Source organism: Cervus elaphus, chromosome 26 (genome assembly GCF_910594005.1).
Source record: "Cervus elaphus chromosome 26, mCerEla1.1, whole genome shotgun sequence".
Taxonomy (NCBI): domain Eukaryota; kingdom Metazoa; phylum Chordata; class Mammalia; order Artiodactyla; family Cervidae; genus Cervus; species Cervus elaphus.
The window spans coordinates 11,451,283-11,475,599 of NC_057840.1; the positions used below are offsets into that span (position 1 = coordinate 11,451,283).

General features: G+C 36.8%; 2 pseudogenes; both read left to right on the plus strand.

Moving 5' to 3' along the window:
* The first annotated feature begins 643 nt into the window (after nucleotides 1–643).
* Nucleotides 644–5,404, plus strand: LOC122684091 (annotated as a pseudogene).
* Nucleotides 5,405–20,329: 14,925 nt separating this feature from the next.
* Nucleotides 20,330–21,087, plus strand: LOC122684092 (annotated as a pseudogene).
* The last annotated feature ends 3,230 nt before the right edge of the window (nucleotides 21,088–24,317 follow it).

The window sequence follows — 24,317 nt, forward strand, 5'->3', positions numbered from 1 at the left end:
CTTAATGAGATCTTCAGTGGGCATATCTAATAGTTCCTTGGACTCAATAAGGCTTGCTAAATTTTGTAAATATATATGTATATAATTTATAAAATATATATTTAACAAAATATTATGTATAAACATATGCATATATTTACATATAGTAAGTGAGATGTTTTATATATATATATATATATATATAATATGGAGAAGCATTCTTGCCTGGAGAATCCCATGGATAGAGGACCCTGGTGAGCTAGAGTCCATGAGGTCACAAAGATTTGGACACAACTGAGTGATTAACACACACATATGTGTGTGTGTGTGTGTGTTCCCTAATATGAACCCCCAAGTCGTGCACTTTCAAAGATGCAAATGTGAGTTCACATGTTCACTCACATGTCAGCTTACATGTCTGGCATACACTGTCCATCCTCTGCAATCGACTGCTCCTCTGTGTATATCACTGGGCACTGCTGTGTGGAGTACAGCCGTGCAGGATCTTTATTTCAGGTGCAGGTTGGGCGGAAGCAACCATAAAGGCAACAGTGATATAGCTGGTACTGCTCAGAAGAGAGTCAGGAAATGGTAGGGGGATTTTATTTATTTGAGGAGCCACTGTTAGTTTTTTGAGGCTCAGGACCCAAATGTAGAATGGTGCATGAAAGCTGCAGCAGCCGGTCAGAATACAATCCATTGCCAGCCTGTCATCTATGACAAGAATAAAAGAGCTACTACTCATACACCTCTGGATCAATTTTTCAAGAGGGTATTCATGGGTAGAACTGAATCTGGCAAGGAACAAGAACCTGTGCATCAGCGTCAAGCCTGAGGACATCGCAGCTTGCCCTGTTACTATCGCTGACAGTCTTCAGCTCTGCCATCTCCCAGCTCCTGTCTTCCCTTCAGGCAGTGACTTTTCTCGCCTGTTCACTCAATGCCGGCCCCCGTATACCAGCTGTTGTTGTTTTCAAGGTGCTGTACTGTAAGATTAAAGACATTTCCTTTCTCTTTTGTGTTTGTTTTTTTATGCATTACTTGTGCAAAAATTATTATAAACCTACTACAGGACAAAACTATATAGTTGATTGTGTTACCTGGGTACCTAGGCTAACTTTGTTGGACTTAATGAACAAACTGGACTTACCAGTGTGCCCTAGGAACAGAACTCATTCATATATAGGGGACTTTTATATATTAATATAAAAGAAAAGAAACATCCTGCTTATTTTACATGTTAATACTAAAATTCTCTATATTTTTTTCCTATCACATACCCTTCTTTCTATTGGTGAACATTTCTAAATGCGGAACATAGTCTATGATGCAGCCAAATTGTTTTGCCTCTGTGGTTTATTTTCAACATGAAACACTTGGCTACATCAGGCAATAACTAATTCATTGTCAATAACAGGATTCAACTCAATAATATGATGCAAAGAAGCCTACAAATGGTAAAATGAATATGATTTGTTATATTTAAAACAGAAAATTAAAATATACAGTGATTTAGCTAAAAATCAAATAACTTATTTGCTAGTTATATTGACATAAACATGATAGATAAGTAAAACTGAAACTGGTGTGATATTAATGCAGTTTATTTCAGACATGTGGCACTCTGCTTGAGTTAACCCAAAGGAATCTGCTTTATAAAATATACTTAATCCCTTAGTATCTCTCATGCTCACAGTGCTCCTGCTTATTTATCCATTCATTCCTTTATTGAGTATTTAGTCAATGAAGACATTTTGTCTTGGCTGTCATTAAAGGCACTTTTCTTAAAGGTTGCTGGAAGGTGCAGGTATATAAAAATAAAAACTGTCTCATTGTGGGAAACACATATGCGGAAAATGTGGAGTCACTCAGTTGTGTCCGACTCTTTGCAACCCCATGGACTGTGGCCTACTACACTCCTCCATCCTTGGGATTTTCCGGGCAGGAGTACTGGAGTCGGTTGCCAATTAACGACACAATAATGAAAAGAAGAGGATGATACAATTAGACTTACCTGAGATTTACTCATCAAAAGGAAACTCCCTTTTCTTTCATGACTCTTCCACCTTTTTGCAGGTTTATGATCAAGCAACAGGAAGAGAAAATATTGTGTAATACTTGCAAAATTCATCACAATTTTTGACACATAACTATATTTGCCCCATCTATAATTCTGAACTCTATGAATTCCCAATAAGACGTCTTCTTTCTGTGGCTGTTTTAGCTGCTACTGTGTCTGTTATCACAGAGCTCTATTTCTAACGTAATGGGTCCCTAATGATATCAGGAAGTTGATGGGGAAAATGGTTTTGGTTTTGATGACAATTATGGGAAATACATATATCACCTTCCAATGACAGGATAAAATAAGAGCCAAATTAGCAAAATAATTGTTTATTTGCATGTACCTTCTCAAGAATTCAAATCTATTTTTTAGCTCAAATTTAGATTTGTATTCAGAATTAATTTTGTCCTCAGTGTTTTTATAAAGCAGTCTCATGATAAAGGCTTGTCTTCAGAAATCTAGTATTAAACTGTCTTTTTATACCAAAATCTCTTTTTAAACTCACAAATATATATCATAAAAGAATTGGTCAATTAGCACCTTTGATCTCTTGAGATATATACTTTAATTGTACCCAAGGTTTATTTTTTTTCATTTGCATGGGATACATCAGCAGTGAAAATGTTTGGAAATAAATAGTCCTTTCTCATGTGTATTTGTTTAAATGTCCATAGTCATACTGAAAAATGCAATTAAATATAGTCTTCAAAATTATGTTTATTTTTATATTATGTATTTAGATTATTAAATATTATATTTATAAATTTGTTTTGATTATTACATTTTAGACTTTCTATTATTAAATTATTGTGTATTATAAAACATTATATTTTATACCATTTATATTATATAAATATATATATATAAAACACCTTTTCTAAAATATTATGAAATGTATATGAGGCACATGGTATTAGAAAATATCAGATAACTACTGCCCCTTTCTAAGCTTCCCAGGTAACTCTCCCAGCAAAGAGAAATGAGTCTTCCTATCTACTGATTTAACATTGAAATCATGTCTACACTTGTGTTAATAAATCATGTATGCCTTTTTAAATGCAGCCATTCAGTGATTTCTAATTGACTTGCTCCATGGTATGTACTCAAAATAATTGGCTGAGAATAAGTATGCCACCTAGAAAAATAAACACAAAATCTTAAGCAAAATTAAAATTTGTGCTCTGAGTTTGATGCTCAGCAGTAAGGTCAGTACTTTGAAAAAAATTAATTATATTATTATTATTCCTTCATTTTCTAAGCAGCTTGGTAGGACACACTCTATAAAGATTCTAGGTTAGTAAATCTGTGACAGACCCACAAAAGTGAAATTTTTTAAGTGTCTCAGGTCTATGGACTCTTTCAAAATACTAGCTTAGAAGGATCTCACAGATTTGTCTAATTGTTACTTTTCAATTGGTATCATTATATTTTATTATTTACTGACCTTTAGAAGGGATTTAGTATTACATTGATGTAACATGACAGATTTTTCATTGGGGAAGAAAAAAACACACCTCTAATTCTACTTGTCACACTAGAGATTTAAAAAGAGAAATAAAATCCATTACACATGGGCCATATCAGTTAAAGGTGGTCAGGATATTAAGATATTAGGAAGAAAGAAATGGCATTACATCCCCCTGCCACTATGTGTCTTGAAAAACTTAAACTTTGAAATATTTGGGCTGTTGGTGAAATCATTAAAGGGATGTAAACCCGAGGCTTCTCTAATAAGGTGGGTGCTGAATCTCTCAGTTATGTGACTTGCAACTCCATGGACTGTAGTCTACCAGGCTCCTCCATCCATCAGATTTCACCAGCAAGGATACTGGAGTGGGTTGTCAATTCTTTCCCCTGGAGATCTGCCTTACCCAGGGATTGAACTCATGTCCCTTGAATCACCAGAACTATCAGGAGGATTTTTTACCACTGCACTACCTGGGAAGCCTCTCTCTGATCAAAGAGCGCTAAGGAAAAATGAGAAAAAAACAGAAGACATCTTGAGCAGTTAGAATGGCCTGAACAAACGTAAGAATTTGCAAGTGTCATCAACAAGTTCAACTAAATGAAGCTAAATAAAGTAATTATCCATGTGGAGAAAAGGGAGACAGAGCTGAGAAGGTTGAGAAAATTCAAACAAGGACATTTTCTGAGTCACCTTGACACTCAGTTCATCCCAGTCCATCCTCTCCTTACCCCTCCATAAGAAGTTGAGTTGTACTCTCCACACCTGTAGACACACGGTGTACCATTTGGGCCCCAACCATGTCTTCTCGCATTCCTGGGAAATCCCAGACTTCACCACTGCAGACCAATTACCTGTCCAGGCTGGAAAAAATAAAAAAAAAAAAAAACCCTCTATTTCTGTCCTGTCTGATTGCTTAGGGTGAACTCTGATTTTCTCTGGCAGGAACCATAGTGATGGATGAGAGGAATCAGAGTGCTGGAATGACCTTCGTCCTCTCGGGTTTCTCAGAATACCCACAGCTCCAGGTGCCCCTCTTCTTGATCTTCTTTGCCATCTATACAGTCTCTGTGCTGGGGAACCTGGGTATGATTGTGATCATCAGAATCAATCCCAAACTTCACACCCCCATGCACTTCTTTCTCAGCCATCTCTCCTTTCTTGATTTTGTTACTCTTCTATAACCACACCCAAACTCTTAGAGATCTTCATTGTGGATGTAAGGACCATCTCCTACGTGGGTTGCATGATGCAATTCTTCTTTGGTTGCACACTTGTGATTACATAAATGTTCGTGCTAGGAGTGATGGCCTATGACCAGTTTGTGGCTGTTTGTAACCTCTGCTCTACACATTTGTGTGTCTCCTAAGCTCTGCAGCCTCCTGGCAGCTGGAAGCTACACATGGGGTGGAATGTGTTCTTTGACAATCACATGTTCTCCTTTGGAGCTGTCTTTCTGTGGTTCTAACGTCATATGTCACTTTGGCTGTGAGTACTCTGCATCGTCTCTTCCTCTTGCCCTGACTCTTACTTCAGTCAGATGACATGTTTTATCATTTCTACTCTCAATGAGGTGCATCACCTCCTGATTATTCTCGCCTCTTATGTTTTCATAGTTGTCACAATCATCAAGATACCTTCAGCCGGTGGAGTCCAAAAAGCCTTCTCCACCTGTGCCTCCAACCTGACTGCCATCACCATTTTCCATGGGGTCATCCTTCTTTTCTAATGTGTACCCAACGCCAGAAGCTCATGTCTCTTATCAAACTAGCCACTGTGCGTTTCACATTAGTGATTCCCATGCTAAATCCCCTATCTACAGCCTTAGAAATAATGATGTGAAGGAGACCATCAGAAAATTAGCCAACACCAAAATCTTTTCTCACCCAATGTAATTTTGAGTGAGAAGAGAGATAAAGGAGAGCACTTTCTTAAGTGTGCTTTATACAGTGTGTTGATGGTTATTACATTTTTCTTCAAACATGTGCTTATTTGCTCATTTGTGTCCTACCCTTTGCAGTCCCATGGACTGCAGTCCACTAGGCTTCTCAGTCCATGGAGACTCTCCAGCCAAGAATAGTGAAGTGGGTTGCCATGCCCTCCTCCAGGAGATCTTCCCAATCCAGGGATGGAACCCATGCCTTCCACAGTGCATGTGGATTTTTCAGTGACTGAGCCACAGTGGGATACAATCTTTTGAGGGGGAAAAAAAAATATATATATATATATATATATATACACACACACACACATATACACATATATATGATATCTATCATATAACTCATATAAATATAATGTGATTTTTAAACTTCACTGTTCTTTTAAAATATCACCTTCAGTTTAAAAGAAAAAAAGTAAACTTCTGCACATGTCTCACTTTCAGAGTGATATAGGCTAAATAACGATCATCTAATGTTGTCCATGGGCTTTCCTGGTGGCTCAGATGGTAAAGAATCTCCCTGCAATATGGGAGACCTGGGTTCTTTCCCTGGGTTAGGAAGATCCCCTAGAAGAGGGCATGACAACCCACTCCAATATTCTTGCCTGGAAAATCCCCATGGACAGAGGAACCTGGTGGAGGACAGTCCATGAGGTCACAAAGAATCGGATAACACTGAGCAACAAAGCACAGCACAGCAAAAGGCTGTCCACACCCAAAAATCCTCAGAATTTGCAAACGATTTCTGTTCCATGTCTCCTTTCTTTCTTTTTTCTTTTTTTTTTTTTTTTGTCTTTTTCTCATCCTTTTCTTTCTCCTTTTCTCTCCCTCAAATTATGGAATGGGATAAACAGGTAGACAAGTAATTCTGTATAATCATCCTATACTTTACTTTCTCCAAGAAATTAAAGACATTATCAGCTCTTTGCAGCATTTCTGTAAGCATTTTTCGAGTCACTGTGCCTCTCTGATGCCTCTAGGAGCAAACTTCATTGCTGTGTTCAAAACTTCTTCTAACCGGAGAATAGTTTATGAGAATATAAAACTTAACTTTGCCGCTATTGAAATTTATTTTAATAAAATTTTAGAGTACATTCCCTTATGTCTGGCTAATTTGGCTTAGCAAAGCAAGGCGAAAAGACAGCCTTCAGAATGGGAGAAAATAATAGCAAACCAAACAACAGACAAAGGATTAATCTCAAAAATATAAAGCAACTCCTGAAGCTCAATTCCAGAAAAATAAATGACCCAATCAAAAAATGGGCCAAAGATCTAAACAGACATTTCTCCAAAGAAGACATACAGATGGCTCACAAACACATGAAAAGATGTTCAACATCACTCATTATCAGAGAAATGAAAATCAAAACCTCAATGAGGTACCATTACACACCAGTCAGAATGGCTGCTATCCAAAAGTCTACAAGCAATAAATGCTGGAGAGGGTGTGGAAAAAAGGGAACCCTCTTACACTGTTGGTGGGAATGCAAACTAGCACAGCCACTATTGGGAACAGTGTGGAGATTTCTTTAAAAACTGGAACTAGAACTGCCATATGGCCTAGCAATCCCACTCCTGGGCATACACACTGAGGAAACCAGATCTGAAAGAGACATGTGCACCCCAATGTTCATCGCAGCACTGTTTATAATAGCCAGGACATGGAAACAACCTAGATGCCCATCAGAAGATGAATGGATAAGGAAGCTATGGTACATATACACTATGGACTATTACTCAGCCATTAAAAAGAATACATTTGAATCAGTTCTAATGAGATGGATGAAACTGGAGGCCATTATACAGAGTGAAGTAAGCCAGAAAGATAAAGACCAATACAGTATACTAACACATATATATGGAATTTAAAAAGATGGTAACGATAACCCTATATGCAAAACAGAAAAAGAGATACAGATGTACAAAACAGACTTTGGGACTCTGCGGGGGAAGGCGAGGGTGGGATGTTCTAAGAGAATAGCATTGAAACAAGTATACTATTAAGAGTGAAACAGATCACAGCCCAAGTTGGATGCATGAGACAAGTGCTCAGGGCTGGTGAACTGGGAAGACCTAGAGGGATGGGATGGGGAGGGAGGTGGGAGGGGGGTTCAGGATGGGGAACACATGTAAATCCATGGCTGATTCATGTCAATATATGGCAAAAACCACTACAATATTGTTAAGTAATTAGCCTCCAACTAATAAAAATAAATGGAAAAAAAAAGAATTTTTAAGTGATTTTAACAGTAGCTCCATTTTCATTGCTGAAGAATGTTCCATAAAATAAATATACTGATATGATAATATGTTTATTCATACTACAACTAATGGACTTTGGCTGTTTCCTCTTCCCTATTGAAGTATTATTGATTTACAGTGCTATAATATTTTTAGATGCATAACATAGTGATTCATTATTTTTTTAAGATTATACACTATTCAAACTCAGTGGGTAAAGAACCTGCCCACAATGCAGGAGATGTCTGAGATATGGGTTTGATTCCTGTGTGGGGAAGATCCCCTGGAGGAGGGCATGGCAACCCAAACCCCTGGACAGAGGAGCCTGGTGGGCTGCAGTCCATGGATTTGCAGAGAGCTGGACATGACTGAAGTGACTGAGCACAGCACAGTACACAAAGGATAATAGCTATAACTTGCGGTGCTATACAATGGTATTCTTGTTGCTTATTTTTTCAGAGTATTTTGTAGACTTAATAGTCCTAAATTGCTCCTTCGCCTTTCCTCTATATATAAAGTCTGCAAATAACAATGGTTGGAGAGAATTAGAGAAGAGGGAAACCTTGTGCATTGTGGGTGGGAATATAAACTGGTATAGCCAATTACATACATTATTTTTTCAGGGCTCCAAAATCACTGCAGATGGTGATTGCAGCCATGAATTTAAAAGATGCTTACTCCTTGGAAGGAAAGTTATGACCAATCTAGACAGCATATTAAAAAGCAGAGACATTACTTTGCCAACAAAGGTACGTCTGGTCAAGGCTGTGGTTTTTCCAGTGGTCATGTATGGATGTGAGAGTTGAACTAGAAAGAAAGCTGAGCACCGAAGAACTGATGCTTTTGAACTGTGGTGTTGGAGAAGCTTGAGAGTCCCTTGAACTGCAAGGAGATCCAACCAGTCCATCCTGAGGGAGATCAGTCCTGGGTGTTCATTGGAAGGACTGATGTTGAAGCTGAAACTCCAATACTTTGGCCACCTCATGTAAAGAGTTGACTCATTTTAAAAGACCCTGATGCTGGGAAAGATTGAGGGTGGGAGGAGAAGGTGATGACAGAGGATGAGATGGTTGGATGGCATCACCAACTCAATGGACTTGGGTTTGGGCAGACTCCAGGAGTTTGTGATGGACAGGGAGGCCTGGCATGCTGCGGTTCATGGGGTCAGAAAGAGTTGGACATGACTGAGAGACTGAACTGACTGAATTACATACTGTATGGAAAACAGTATGGAGTTTTGCACACACACATGCAAACATACACAAAAGCTAAATATAGAACTACCATATGATCCAGCAATTTCACTCCTAGTTATTTCATCTTTTTTATCTTTAATGGAAATGCTCCATGAACAATAATGTGCCGCATTGCACATGGGGACTCATTGTGTGAGGTTTGCCCTATCTCTGAATGTTCCAGATCAAAGGGTGCTTTTTTAATGATCTTTTGCTAGGTACCATCAAACAATTTTCCAAAATAGATGGATTAGCTTAAATTCCAACTATATTGCTTGTGGGTTCTAATTATTGCCCATTCTTGCCAACATTTAATATTGTCATAGCAAACATTTTAATATTTTCAGGTTGGTGGGTGAGTAGGGGTACTTCATTTTGGTTTTGAATTCAATTCCACTTTACTAATGTGGTTGAATCCCTATAATTTAGTTATTAGTCATTTGACTTGTCTTACTTCTTTGTGAAGGGCCTATTCAGGTTTTCTTTTAACCTATTTTTATATTAGGTTGCTAATATTTTATTATGATATATGTATTCCATTATGCATTCCAAGTAAAAATCCTTTGATGTGTGTATCATGACTATTTTCTCCTAGATTGTGGCTGGCCTGTTCACTCGCTTGGTTATGTACTTAGGTGTACACATTCCCTTATGTTTAATGAATCAATGTTTATCAAACTGTTTCTTTACATAGTGAAGTGCTTTTAATGTTTTATTTAAGATCCACTTCTTACCTCCAAAATAGTAAAGATATTCTCATATTTTATGTGCTAAATTATCACAAATTTCATACAGTATTTTATTTTATATTTTTCCTATATTTTCAAATCAGGGTTTTTATCTTCTCTTTTTACATTGACTTTTTTTTTTTTCATTTTTTTTATATTAGTTGGAGGCTAATTACTTTACAATATTGTAGTGGTTTTTGCCATACATTGACATGAATCAGCCATGGATTTACATGTGTTCCCCATCCTGAAACCTCCCACCTCCCTCCCCATCCCATCCCTCTGGGTAATCCTAGTGTACCAGCCCTGAGCACTTGTCTCATGCATCAAACCTGGACTGGCGATCTGTTTCACAATTGATAATATACATGTTTCAATGCTATTCTCTCAGATCATTCCACCCTTGTCTTTTCCCACAGAGTCCAAAAGTCTGTTCTGTACATCTGTGTCTCTTTTTCTGTCTTGCATATAGGGTTATCATTACCATCTTTCTAAATTCCATATATATGAATTAGTATACTGTATTGATGTTTCTCTTTCTGGGTTACTTCACTCTGTACAGTGGGCTCCAGTTTTAGCCACCTTATTAAAACTGATTCAAATGTATTCTTTTTAATTTTAAATTTGTTTCAAACTGAAAGTAAATTTTTGTGGGGCATTACTATAAGCTAATTTTGTATTTTGACTTATTGGTGTATATTTACCCCAGACATACTTATTGAAAAATTCACTCATTTTAACATGCTCTTTGGTGTCAGAATATTCATAAAGTAAATATCAGTATATCTGTAGTTCTGTTTCTAGAATTTCTGTATGTTTCTAGGTGTTTTATAATCAGAACTACCCTTTACTAATAGGCTTTGACATCAAGTTGAGCTACTCCTAAAAAGTTACTCTTTATCTTGCAGAGTGTTTAATATACTATTTATCTTTACCTTTTAAAACAAACTTTAGAGTTATTCTGGTTTATATTTAGTGTAGAAATACAGTAGAATTGTAGATCTATTTGCAGAAAATGAGTTTGCATCCTCAAGTCTTCCAAATCATAAGCATGCTACATTATTATGTTTATTTAGATCTACTTAATGTTTTACAATATAAGATATATCATATTTTTTATAAAGTTCTTACATATATTTTCAAATTAATATGGATGTGTGATATTCTTCATACTATTTCAGATATCATTTGTAAAATGTGTATTGCTTTTCAATTAGGATTCAATGCATTTTGGCAACTCTAAAAATATCTCTTAATAAATTATAATTTATTTGTAGATTATTTTGAATTTTCAACATGCATATCATACAATCTCTAATTAAACATTTTCTGGATATGTTATTTCCAATGTTATTCCTTTTACATATTTTGTGTGTTTGGTTAACTAAGTGAAAACTTTAGTACCAAAAAAAAAAAAAATTAGTACCATTTTGAATAAGCAGTAAAAGTAGGTATCCTTGACTTCCTCATCTAACAAGGAAAGTATGAATACTTAACATTTCATGCTTAAAATGTTAAGCAAAGTTATCTCATTCTTGTTTTTTTTTTTTGTATGTGTCTGTTTGTTATATTTTGTTTTTTTAGTGAGTGAATATTGAATTTATCAAGCTAATTTTCCTCATTTTAACTCCTTTATTATTTTTTCCATTTATTTTTATTAGTTGGAGGCTAATTACTTTACAATATTGTAGTAGTTTTCTGCCATACATTGACATGAATCAGCCATGGATTTACATGTATTCCCCATCCCGATCCCCCCTCCCACCTCCCTCCCCATCCCATCCCTCTGGGTCTTCCCAGTGCACCAGCCCTGAGCACTTGTCTCATGCATCCAACCTGGGCTGGTGATCTGTTTCACCCTTGATAGTATACTTGTTTCAAAGCTGTTCTCTCAGAACATCCCACCTCGCCTTCTCCCACAGAGTCCAAAAGTCTGTTCTGTACATCTGTGTCTCTTTTTCTGTTTTGCATATAGGGTTATTGTTACCATCTTTTTAAATTCCATATATATGTGTTAGTATACTGTATTGGTCTTTATCTTTCTGGCTTACTTCACTCTGTATAATGGGCTCCAGTTAATATTTTAATATGGTAACATATTTTTAAAAAATTTCTAATCAAAATATGTGTTTTTTCCTGAGGAAATTACTATAAGCATTATACATTTACCTTTATATTCATTGATTGGTTTAATGTGTCAATATTTTATGTATACTTTAAATCCTATGATCATTAGTAAGATTGTTCTGTAATTTCCTTTTATTGTCCTTTATCTGTTAGTTTTTGCCATCAAGATTATATTTGTCTCTTAACACAGAAATGGTAATAGAGTTTTCTTATTCAATTCAGTGAATATTATGTAGAAATGAAAAAGAGAGTGTGATAAGGAGATATACAAGAACAGTATTCATATAAAAAAAAACTGAACTATTCAGTTCAATTCAGTTGTTCAGTAGTATTCAACTCTTTGTGACCCCATGGACCACAGCACGCCAGGCCTCCCTGTCCATCACCAACTCCTAGAGCCTACTCAAACTCATGTCCATCGCATCAGTGATGCCATCCAACCGTCTCATCCTCTGTCGTCCCCTTTTCCTCCCGCCTTCAATCTTTCCCAGCATCAGGGTCTTTTCAAATGAGTCCGGTATCCACATCAGGTAGCCAAAGTATTGGAGTTTCAGCTTCAACACCAGTCCTCCAATGAATATTCAGAACTGATTTCCTTTAGGATGGACTGGTTGGATCTCCTTGCAGTTCAAGGGACTCTCAAGAGTCTTCTCCAACACTGTAGTTCAAATGCATCAATTCTTCGGTTCTCAGCTTTCTTTATAGCCCAGTTCTCACATCCATACATGACTACTGGAAAAACCATAGCTGTGGAAAGCTCAGTGGAGTAGACTCTGAAAAAAGGACACAGACAGCCTCTCTGGGAGGCTGACAAAACTTTACTTCTACAGCAAATCGTTTTATACATGAAAGCAAGGAAATAACTTACAAAAACCAAGGTTACACAGATGGAGCTTGTACAGAAACCAAGTTTACACAGATGGAGCTTGAGCACCTACAAAGTTGATAACAGCAAGTTTACAAAGTTCATGAGACACATAGACTCTATTTTCTCAGGATCAAAAGACAGTCTGTCTTCCTAAAGGTAAGCTTTTTATCCTCAGCACTATTCTCATGCAGTCGTAAAAGCCATATATGCAGGAAATGTTTCCCAGGGCAAAACCTCGAGACATGCCTGGCGGCCCTGGCCCTTCACTAGTTCCTTGTGAGGACCTTCTCCTCAAGGCAGTCACATAGTTTCCCTCAACAATAGCTTTGACTAGACAGACCTTTGTTGGCAAAGTAATGTCTCTGCTTTTTAATATGCTGTCTATGTTGGTCATAACTTTTCTTCCAAGGAGTAAGCGTCTTTTAAATTCATGGCTGCAGTCACCATCTGCAGTGACTTTGGAGCCCCCCCCCCCCAAAAAAAAAAGAGGTCTGCCACTGTTTCCACTTTTTCACATTTATTTGCCATGAAGTGATGGGACCAGACGCCACGATCTTATTTTTCTGAATGTTGAGCTTTAAGCCAACTTTTTGACTCTCCTCTTTCAATTTCATCAGGAGGCTCTTTAGTTCTTCTTCACTTTCTGCCATAAGGGTGGTGTCATCTGCCTATCTGAGGTTATTGATATTTCTCTTGGCAATCTTAATTCCAGCTTGTGCTTCCTCCAGCCCAGCGTTTCTCATGATGTACTCTGCATATAAGTTAAATGAGCAGGGTGACTATATATAGCCTTGATGTGCTCTGTTCCTGATTTGGAACCAGTCTATTGTTCCATGTCCAGCTCTAACTGTTGCTTCCTGACCTGCATACAGATTTCTCAAAAGTCAGGTCAGGTGGTCTGGTATACCCATCCCTAAGAATTTTCCACAGTTGTGGTGATACACACTGTCAAAGGCTTTGGCATAGTCAATAAAGAAGAAATAGATGCTTTTCTGGGATTCTCTTGCTTTTTTGGTAATCCAGCAGATGTTGGAAATTTGACCTCTTGTTCCTCTGCCTTTTCTAAAAGCATTTTGAACATTTGGAAATTCATAGTTCACATATTATTGAAGCCTGGCTTGGAGAATTTTGAACATTACTTTACTAGTGTCTGAGATGACTGCTATTGTGAGGTAGTTCAGGCATTCTTTGGCATTGCCTTTCTTTGGGATTGGAATGAAAACACCTTTTCCAGTCCTGTGGCCACTGCTGAGTTTTCCAAATTTGTGGGCATATTGAGTGCAGGATTTTCACAGCATCATCTTGTAGAATTTAAAACAGTTCAACTGGAATTCCATCACCTCCACTAGCTTTGTTCATACTGATGCCTCCTAAGTCTCACTTGACTTCGCATTCCAGGATATCTGGCTCTAGGTGAGTGATCATGCCATCGTTATTCTCTGAGTTGTGAAGAACTTTTTTTTGTATACTCTTCTGTGTATGCTTGCCACCTCTTCTTAATATCTTCTGCTTCTGTTAGATCCATACAATTTCTGTCCTTTTTGAACCCATCTTTGTATGAAATTCTCCCTTGGTATCTCTAATTTTCTTGAAGTGATCTCTAGCCTTTCCTATTATATTGTTTTCCTCTATTTCTTTACACTGATTAGTGAGGAAGTCTTTGTTATTTCTCCTTGCTATTCTTTGGAACTCTGCATTAAAATGGGTATATCTTTCTTTTTATCCTTTGCTTTTCACTTTTCTTCTTTTCACAGCCATTTGTAAGGCCTCCTCAGACAACCATTTTGCTTTTGTGCATTTCTTTTTCTTGGAGATGGTCTTGATCCCTGTCTCCTGTACAATGTCTTGGACCTCTGCCTATAGTTCATCATGCACTCTGTCCATCAGGTCTAATCCCTTGAATCTTTTTGTCACTTCCACTGTATAATCACAAGGGATTTGATTTAGGTCATACCTGAATGGTCCAGTGATTTTTCCCTACTTTCTTCATTTTCAGTCTGAATTTCACAATAAGGACTTCATGGTGTGAGCCACAGTCAGCTCCAAGTCTTTTCTTGCTGACTGTATAGAGCTTCTCCATCTTTGGCTGCAAAGAATATAATCAATCTGATTTAGGTATTGGCCATCTGGTGATGTTCATGTGTAGAATCTTCTCTTGTATTGTTGGAAGAGAGTGTTTAAAATAACCAATGCGTTCTCCTGGCAGAACTCTATTTGCCTTTGCCCCGCTTCATTCTGTACTCCAAGGCCAGTTACTGTACTCCAAGCAGTTACTCCAGTAATGGCTATTCCTGGTGCACTGAGTCACTTGGTTGTGTCTGACTCTTCGTGACCTCAGAGACTGTAGCCCACCAGGATCTTTTGTCCATGGTATTCTCCAGGCAAGAATACTCGAGTGGGTTCAATGCCCTCCTCCAGGTGTTCTTCCTCACCCAGGGATTGGACCCATTTCTTCCACCTTGCAGGCAGATTCTTTACTGTCTGAGCCACCAGGAAACCTATTAGGGGAGAAGACTCTAAAGCTCCTGTGATTTTCTAGTATCTATTTATGTGAAGAATATAGTGTTCAAACCCTGACTTCACATACCAATTTTCTGGCCCAGGAAATTAGATTTGTTGTGTCTTGCTTACTTCTTTGTGAAATGTGTATATTGTGTTAGCCAAAAAGTTTGTTCTGGTCTTTCTGTAACATATTATGGAAAAACTGGAATGAACTTTTATGCCCAGCCCAACATTATTAGGAAATTGTAAGTTTGCATTCACTAATTAGTTGTTATTTACTTAATAATAAGTTGAAAAATATTGCTTAGTACTTCCAAAAACTACCTCTCACCCTGGACCCAACACACTGACAGTCACAAATACTAAAAGCACAGTCTGGCAAATGTTGTAGCAAAATGATGCAAAGTGGAGATACTGAGAGCTACTTATTACATTTACACTTTTTCAGTTCAGAATTGATAGTACGTTGGCATAAAGCAGAGCTGGTTGTAGTATTGGAGATACAATAAAATGGGACTACTAATTGATGAAGACATTTTAACAATAAATTATATAATTTTTAATTTAAAAAATAAGTTGCAAAGATATTTCAGAGTTTTCATCACACCTCACTGTACATTGTTAGTGGGAATGCAAAATGTTGCAGCTGCTATGGAAAATGGTCTAGAGGTTTTTTATTAACTTGAAAATTGAATTGTACATGATCCAGAAATCCTGCTTATGGGTATTATCCTAAAAATTTGAGATCAAGCTTTCAAAAATATGTTAGCATTCCCACATTCAATGTAGAACCATTCACAATAGCCAGGGTGTGGAAACAACTGAAATGTCTATAGACAGATAGTCGGATAAAATAATGTGTTGCATATGTAAACAGTAGAATACAATCTGATCTTTATAAAGAAGGAAATTGTGTAATATGTGACTACATGGATGAAACTTGAGGACATTATGCTAAATTAAAATGTCAGTCATTGAATGACAAATACTGCATGATTCAACTTGTATAATATATCAGAATCAGGGAGTGGAATAATAGTTACCAGAAGCTAGTGGAGAGGGAAGCAGGAATTTACGAATCAATGGTTAAGAAGTTTCAGTTTAGCAAGACACACACAGCTGTACTGTACAAAATGGTATGTGTAGTCAACAGTACTGTATTGTACACTGAATAATATCTTAAGAGGGTAGATCTCATATTGTGTTCTTACCACAGTAAAATAAAATATAAGAAAGAATTAATGGTATGTTATGATGACTAAAATTTAAATTTTATTTGGATTCCATCCAGTTTGTTTTTTCCCACTAATACACTCCTTTCTTTCTGAGATGTAATCCAGGGTACCATATTGGATTAGTTTTCACATCTCCTTAGTATCCTCTGGTCTGAAACAGTGTTTGACTCCTTTCTTGTTTTTTCTTGACTTTGACAATTCTAAGGAATATTGGTGAGGTATCCTAAAGAATGTTTCTGGATATGGGTTTACCTAATGATTCTGTCACATTAAACTGGAATTGTAGATTTTCAATATGGTTTTATCACAGAGGTGAAGCTTTTCTCATGACATCATATCAGGGGTGAATGATATCCACATTGCATCACTGGAGAAGATTACCTTTATCTTTTGCTTAATGCAGAGCTGGCCAAGTTTCTCTACTCTAAACTTGAAAACTGGATTTGAAATGATGTTAATAACAATTATTTCTATATTTTTTATATTTCAAAGTCTATATTTCATGTTTATTAGGTGAATACTTATTATTTCAAAAGTTCAATGTCAAAATAGTAATTAATGTGATAGATGTGGTGGTGTAATTATCTTTAATTATTTATAAGAAAATGCATCTACTGAAATGACACAAGAGACAGTGTTTTTACTAATTATATGATTTGTGGCCCACTGAGTAATACTCAGTGGCTGACTTTATTTTTCTGGGCTCCAAAATCACTGCAGATGGTGATTGTAGCCATGATTTTAAAAGATGCTTACTCCTTGGAAGGAAAGTTATGACCAACCCAGACAGAATATTGAAAAGCAGAGACATTACTTTGCCAACAAAGGTCCGTCTAGTCAACGCTATGGTTTTTCCAGTGGTCATGTATGGATGTAGGAGTTGAACTGTAAAGAAAGTTGAGCACCAAAGAATTGATGCTTTTGGACTGTGGTGTTGGAGATGACTCTTGAGAGTCCCTTGGACTGCAAGAAGATCCAACCGGTCCATCCTGAGGGAGATCAGTCCTGGGTGTTCATTGGAAGGACTGATGTTGAGGCCAATACTTTGGCCACCTGATGAGATGAACCAGCTTATTTGAAAAGACCCTGATGCTGGGAAAGATTGAGGGCAGGAGGAGAAATGGACAACAGAGGATGAGATGGTTGGATGGGTTTGGGTGAACTCTAGGAATTCATGATGGACAGGGAGGCCTGTCATGCCGCAGTTCATGGGGTCACAAGGAGTTGGACACGACTGAGTGACTGAACTGAACTGAACTGAGTAATACTCCAATTACAATTCTGTGTACTTCATATATTCATGGTCATGGGGGGAAATATAAGTCCCAGGGCTTCGCAGAATTTAGACTGTGAATTCAGCTTTTAAGTTTTTCTTTGTGTTTTTTGATACGTCTAATGCCATTTTGTTGGCATGCTCATTGAAATATATTATCAATTTTGCATGCCTAAATTCTTTTAATATCTTAAAGAAGGTTTGAATATTGAGAAGAAATATACCTGAGATTAATTAATCCAAAAAATAAATTCTCAGTAAATTAATCAAAAACATCTGGTTTAAGGTCAGTTGTTACTTTCTGTATCTTTCAAATTAAGTGGAAAAGATGGAGCTACAGCTCATATAGATTATTCCACAAACTATAGAGGATCCCTTTCTATGATCAGAGACATTTCAGTTTGCACTAATATGGCATGAAGTGGTTTTGACAATTAAGATTTGTATTACTGAAACTGGCAGCAATGAGCAAAAGGGAAATTGCAAAAATACACAGATTTCTGTAATTCCATAGACCTAGTTCCAATTTGAATACAAACCTACCATTAATCCACTGATTTTCTCCAAAATCATTTAAAATTGCTAAGGTTGAACACCAAATCAGTTTTTCAGTCTATTTTGTTATTGGTGTGAGTATTGCATCAATAAACTAAAACAGTGGTTCCAGTCTTACTAATATACCAAGGTGTTGCTGATATTTTCAAATGTCAAAGGAGAGTCATTTATTAAAATAATCTGAACAATAATGGGCATTTACAATGTATCTGCCCAGTACCACTTGCTATTGGAAAAAAATATTCTGATGACACATTATTTATTTCTAGGGTTGTTTGTAGTGGATATCAAGCAGGCCTTCATGGAGCTGAGTCTGTAGCCTGATACTTGATCTAGACAAAACTAAGATGAAACAGACCATCCATCTAATTTTACTGAAGTTTTATGTCTGTGTCTCGGGGTCATTCCTTTTAAGGCATTGCAGCTCTTGCTTCCCCATCTTGTCCAAGGTTGCCTCATCATAGCAGAGATTTACACATTGGTAGAGAAAATATGTAATTTTCATTGTCTTTGAATGCATTTTGCCTAAAATTATTGTTGGTAAATATACTTGTATCTTTCTGTTTCTCATAATATTATATATACTTTATATGATATATTTAACTATATATTGGTGGCTGAGATGGTAAAGAATCTGTCTGCAGTAAACCTGGGTTTGATCTCTGAGTTGGGAAGATCCCCTGTAGAAGGGAATGGCAATCCACTCCAGTATTCTTATCTGGAGAATCACATGGACAGAGAAACCCAGTGGGCTACAGTCTGTGGGTTTTCAAAAAGTCAGACAGAAGAGAGCAACTAACACTCACTTATAATTTTAGATATATATCAAAAAACTTTAGCTGCTAAGTCATATTGGAGTGGGTTGCCATCTCCTTCTCCAGGGGATCTTCCCAACCTAGGGATTGAACTCAGGTCTCCTGCATTGCAGGTGGTCTTCTGCATTACAGGTAGATTATTTACTGACTCAGCCACCAGAAAGGCCCACAGCAATACTGGGGTGGGTTGCCATTTCCTTCTCCAGGGAATCTTCCCCACTCAGGAATCGAACCTGTGCCTCCTACATTGAAGGTGGATTCTTTACTGTTAAGCCATTGTGGAAGTCTTTTATATTAAAATAGATGATCTAAAATCACATTTAAAAATAATTAATAAAAGTTAATTAGCTTCAATTAATGAATGAACTAATGTTAAGCAAAATGTCAATATAAAAAGCCAAAAAAATTATCCCAGGAGGCACTATAACCTGAATGGAGGTTTTGATGGAAGGTACATGATTATTTCATGAATAAGATTCTATAATTAATTTAAGCACAAGATAGAAGGCATGAACTATTTACAACTTAAGATGTATGCCAATTCACAAACTTTATGGGTGCTTAATTCTTTAATATGACTAGAATATTAAAAAATATATATACTAAGATTTATATGGCACCTTTTACATATCATGTGATCTCCATGATCCTTAGTGTAAATGTTAGAACCATAACAAAGTACTCTGCTTCTTTTTGGCGTCTCAAAATTTTGAGATTTACAATTTGTTTTGTGTTCCAAATTTATATTTTAGTTGTATATTAAAAATACTAGCTAAGGGCTGAATTTTAAATGACAGAATGAATAGTCTGTATTTTAGTGGTTCTCATAATTTATCATGCATCAGAAATCACCTGGGGGGTTGGATAAATCACAAATTGTGGACTCCATTCCAGAGTTTTTGATTCAGGAAGTTGGAGATGGGGCTTTAGAATTTTCATCCCTGACATATTCTTAGGTGTCCCTGCTGCTGCTGGTTTGAAGACCATACCTGGAGAATATATACCAACTCCCCAGAAACATATGAAGCTTCTGCCTTCTCTGTTTCTCTTTTCTATTCATTTCTATTTTTCAGGAATAATGTTTGGCCCTTTGTTCAACAGTAATCATTCTGCTATCAGAAGGAAATCAGAGTATCATACCCACATTTATTCTCCTGCATTTTTCAGAATATCCAGAACTCCAGGTCCCATTTTTCCTTGTTTTCTTTTCTGTCTACATGGTCACCATGGTAGGGAATTTAGACATGATCATAATCATCAAGATCAATTCAAAACTCCACATGATCATGTACTTTTCTCTTAAGTCACTTGTCCTTTGTCAATTTCTGTTTTTCTGCTGTAGTTACACCCAAACTGTTGGATAATTTGATTGTGGAGGACAGAACCATTTCTTTCTCTGGTTGCATTGTGCAGTTTGTTTTGCTCGCCTATTTGGTGTAGCAGAAACGTTCATGTTAGCAGCGATGGCCTAGGACCGCTTCGTGGCAGTCTGCAGCCCCTTGCTCTATGCCCCTGCGATGTCTCCAATGCGCTGTGCTCTCCTGGTGCCTGGCTCTTACTCATGGGGTGTAGCGTGCTCCATGACACTCACATATTTTCTTCTTGCATTATCCTATTGCAAGTCTAGCACCATAAATAATTTTATCTGTGACCACTCTGTAATTGTTTCTGTCTCCTGCTCAGATCCCTATATCAGTCAGATGTTATGTTCTATTATTGCCATATTCGATGAGGCGAGCAGCCTGGTGATTACTCTGATGTCCTATATATTCATTTTTATCACTGTTATGAGGATGCCCTCTGCAAGTGCGTGCTGGAAAACCTTCTCCACCTGTGCTTCCCACCTGACAGCCATCAGCATCTTCCATGGAACCATCCTTTTCCTTTACTGCATTCCTAATCCAAAAACTTCTTGGCTCACAGTTAAAGTGACTTCTGTGTTTTACACAACAGTGATTCCTATGCTGAACCCCTTGATCAACAGCTTGAGGAACAAAGAAGTAAAAAATACATTCACAAGATTAGTTTTCACAAAATCACTTTGTCATGCCACCTAATATTCTTAGACTCATTATTCTATTTCTGAAAAAAAGCTGGTTTACTATGCTACAGATTGTTCAATTCTTGTAGTGAAATTGATGATTCAAATCTTTTAATAAATAAGCTTTCAGTTAATATACCTATGGCAGGATAACTTTTTATTAATAGTTGATTATTGATTGTTGCATATATCAATGTTTAGTAAAATAGCTGTAAACCACATGTAAACCAAAACAAACAAAATTTTCAACTGTTTTTTGTAATATTTGTAAATTGCTTTTGAGTGAATTCAAATTTATTAAAAGTTTATGGGTACAGGGTGAAATAAGCTATTTTTTTTCTGCCTTAGCCAGTTGGCATGAACATCATAAGAAAGATAACTAAGGAGAAAGTTCAAGTTTCATGCAAAGAAGGCATTAAACTGTTTATGATTCCCTTTTCAAAACACAAGTCTGGGAAAATTAAAGACAGGAGGGCAATGTGGACTCCAAGAACTAATCAACTGAACACACAATAGCAATAAAATATGAGTAATCAACCAATAACACAATTATGCTAATCATACAATGACCAAATGTTGTCTTAGACTAGTGTTTAGGCACGCATGACAGCAATCTAGAAAAGAAGACACCTGGAGTCAGCAGGGAGAAGAGAGCCTGATGAAATGTATTAGATTTTGTTCCCACTTTGGCCCCTGGTAACCCTGTTTCTTTATTATTTTTTTAGGGTTCAAAAAAACTCGTACATTCTGAAAACAATTAGGTACCATCAGTTGAGTTCACAGCCCATGAAAAGCAATTTTACTTCATGTGTTTTGCTATTGATAATAAAAATGTCTTGTTAAACAAAACTTTTCAGTGACTTATTAATTAATTACTTTATTTTATTTTATTATTGGAATACGATTGCTTTATGAATTCTTTAACATATATAGTATAATTTTATATGTGTGTTTCCAAAGAAATGGCTTCCCTTGTGGCTCAGCTGGTAAAGAACCCACCTGCAATGCTGGAGACCAGGGTTGATCCCTGGGTTGGGAAGATCCCCTGGAGATGGGAAAGGCTACCCACTCCAGTATTCTGGCCTGGAGAATTCCAAAGGGGTCTCAAAGAGTTCTACATGACTGAGCAACTTTCCCTTCCAAAGAAAAACTTATTCTCAGCTCATCAGATATGTGCAAGTCAAACATAAGTCCCTAGACTAATAATCATACTCCAGAGCTGGCTTATGCAAATGTTTCAGCATATTGTAGCTTATAAAGAATCATTTGCTAATCATTGCATAATAAATGGTGGCAGTCAATTTCTATTCATGAAATGTATAGCCTGCTGACCAGCAAACAAAATTAAAATATCATTCTACTTTCCCCATGTTCATATCCTTATTTTATTACAAAAGCTTTTCCAGTAATCAAGGCAATTGAATACTAGACTAATAGGGTACCAAAATGGACTCAAGTGTCTCTGGTAATTTAAATCTCAAAAATACCTGTTATTATAATTCAATAGAGAAATTATAATTTTCTATAAAGAAGGCTGAGATAATAGAGTATCCACATGGAGGAATAAGCTCTAATTTTTATTTCAGAGCATACACAACTATTAACATGAATGAAATGAAATGAATCGTTGCTGTTGTTCAGTCACTAAGTTGTTTCCAACTCTTTGCCACCCCATGGATTGCAGCTCACCAGGCTTCTCTAGCCTTCACCATCTCCCAGAGTTTGCTCAAACTCATGTCCATTGAGTCAGTGATGCTATTCAACAGTCTCATCCTCTGTTGCCCCCTTCATCTGTCCTCAATCTTTCCCAACATCAGGGTCTTTTCCAATGAGTCAGCTCTTCTCACCTGATGGCCAAAGTATTGGAGCTTCGGCTTCAACATCAGTTCTTCCAATGACTATTCATGGTTGATCTCCTTTGGGATTGACTGTTTTGATCCCCTTGCTATCCAAGGGACTCTCAAGAGTCTTCTCTAGCACCACAATTCAAAAGTAACAATTCTTTGTCACTCAGCCTTCTTTATGGCCCAACCCTCACACCTAAGCGTGACTACTGAAAAAAAAAACATAGCTTTGTCGGCAAAGTTATGTCTGTACTTTTTAATACACTGTCTAGGTTTGTCATCGTTTTCCTTCCAAGAAGTCATAGATGAATGAATCATAGATGTAGACATAAAAATCAAAACTAAAATATTTAGCATAAAACAAAATATCTTTCAAAACTTGGGGTGAGAATTTTTTGAAAGAACATAAAAATTATGGATCTTTAAAAAACAATAAAAGGAACTCCATTACCATTAAAAATATTTGATAAAAGTTTTTTAATCATAAATGACACCATTAATAAAATGAAAATATAAGCTATAGACTGTGAGTAAATATTTGCAAAACTTATATTTGATCAATTATTTCTATATAAAACATACAGAGAAGTCTTTATAGTCAAAACAACAAGAAAAAAAAACTTAAAGGTTTGATGAACTATCTGAGCACACATTTGACAAAACAAAACACACAAACCATCTATAAACACATGAAAAAATACTAAGCATCATTAGTCATCAATGACATTCGTATTAAAGTTACAACTTAAACCACAAAGAGAAACTACTGTACTCTATTTAGAATAGCTAATATGAATAAGAGTTTCAAATCTTGGTGAAAATGTGGGACAACTTGAATGCTTATGCATTTCAAATAAGAATACAAGGTTAAATAACTTTGAAAATACTTTAGCAGTATCTTATAAAGTTATGCAAACATTTCCCAGACTATTATGCTATAGAAGCTGTGATAGCAGTTGAAATCTCTAAGTTGGTGGCAATTTGTTGTACAGCATGGAAAACTAATATCCAACAAGGTTGCTAACTCTGGGTGGCTAGAGTGTAGATATTGGCTCAAAAGTTAGTCCAGGGTACAGAGGTGTCAGAAATGGGGGAAGATGCATTGTGGACCTCAAACTTATCTCAGTGAAAGAATAGCCATGATGACTTGTGGGATTTTGGAGTAACATCACACTATGTACAATAATTCTGTGCCTGATGGGAAACAGCCTCTGGTGTGTTATGGCTTCCTGGTAGAGTCTGGCAAGCATTAGTCAGGTTGTCAGGAGCCTAGGGAAAGCATTTGTTGTTGTTTTAGTCAGTAAGCTAATGCCTAAATCTTTTGCAAATACATGGATGGCAGCCCACCAGGCTCTTCTGTCCAATGTACTTCCCAGGCAAGAATGCTGGAGGGGGCAGCCAT